Below are 908 nucleotides of genomic sequence, written 5' to 3'. Positions count from 1 at the left end.
TTAATATCTGTCATTTGAGTTCTTCCTTGTTTTTTTTTTCCCTCGCTGTTGTGGTATCTTGACCAGCTACCACTGTGTTGTCTTAACACAGGGGCGGCACCATGTTCAACTCACGCTTAATGTGTAAAGAGGGGTGGAGGGTGCCCAGTAACAGTGGTTGCACAGCATCCCCACCCGGCTCATTTCCTACAATAATGAGCCATTTATCATTCTGGTGCTTTCATACTGTAGGTTAAGGTGGATGGTTTTGCAAATTTCAGAAATGCCAGGGAGCATTACAAACTGGATTTACACTTTACACTCCAGGGCGGCAGTCAGGCATCTGGATTTCTAAACTTGAAGGTTGTGGGCTCAAATCCCAGGTGAGCAAGGGGCTTTCGCCTGAATTGCTCCAGTGAAATACCCAGCTGCATAAAGTGGTGCCGATGTAAGTTGCTTGGATAAAACATATCAGCCAAATAATTTAGTATATAAAGTGCTTGCAGGCTATACTGCATATTCTTTTAGTGCCGTATCTTTGATGTGCTGCTCAAAAGAAAATTCACAGGCCCATTGAAGATATTCATGCTACTCTTTGCTTTTACATGCCTCTGTTGTGGGCAACACAAGAGGCATGTAAGAGATAAAGCAAAACAGAACATCACTATTTCACTTTCCCTCAAGCAGACGTGGTGTACTCTGTGTACCATGTGCAAGCTCAGCAGCTCAAATGTAGCACTAGGGCCACATTATTTAGAGTTGCTTTTCAGGGTTGATTGAAGAGACCATATAAAATAATTTTTTTTAATCATTAAATGGGCAAAGGGGGTAAAAAACACATTGCATTTGAGTTTCAAAGGTCCTGTGTGGATAACCACATTTTTTGGTAACAGCAAAATAAAATTATAGATTTTTATATTATAATTATA

Source organism: Atractosteus spatula, chromosome 1 (assembly GCF_055471065.1).
Source record: "Atractosteus spatula isolate fAtrSpa1 chromosome 1, fAtrSpa1.hap1, whole genome shotgun sequence".
Taxonomy (NCBI): Eukaryota; Metazoa; Chordata; class Actinopteri; order Semionotiformes; family Lepisosteidae; genus Atractosteus; species Atractosteus spatula.
Note: the sequence above shows the minus strand (reverse complement) of the source record.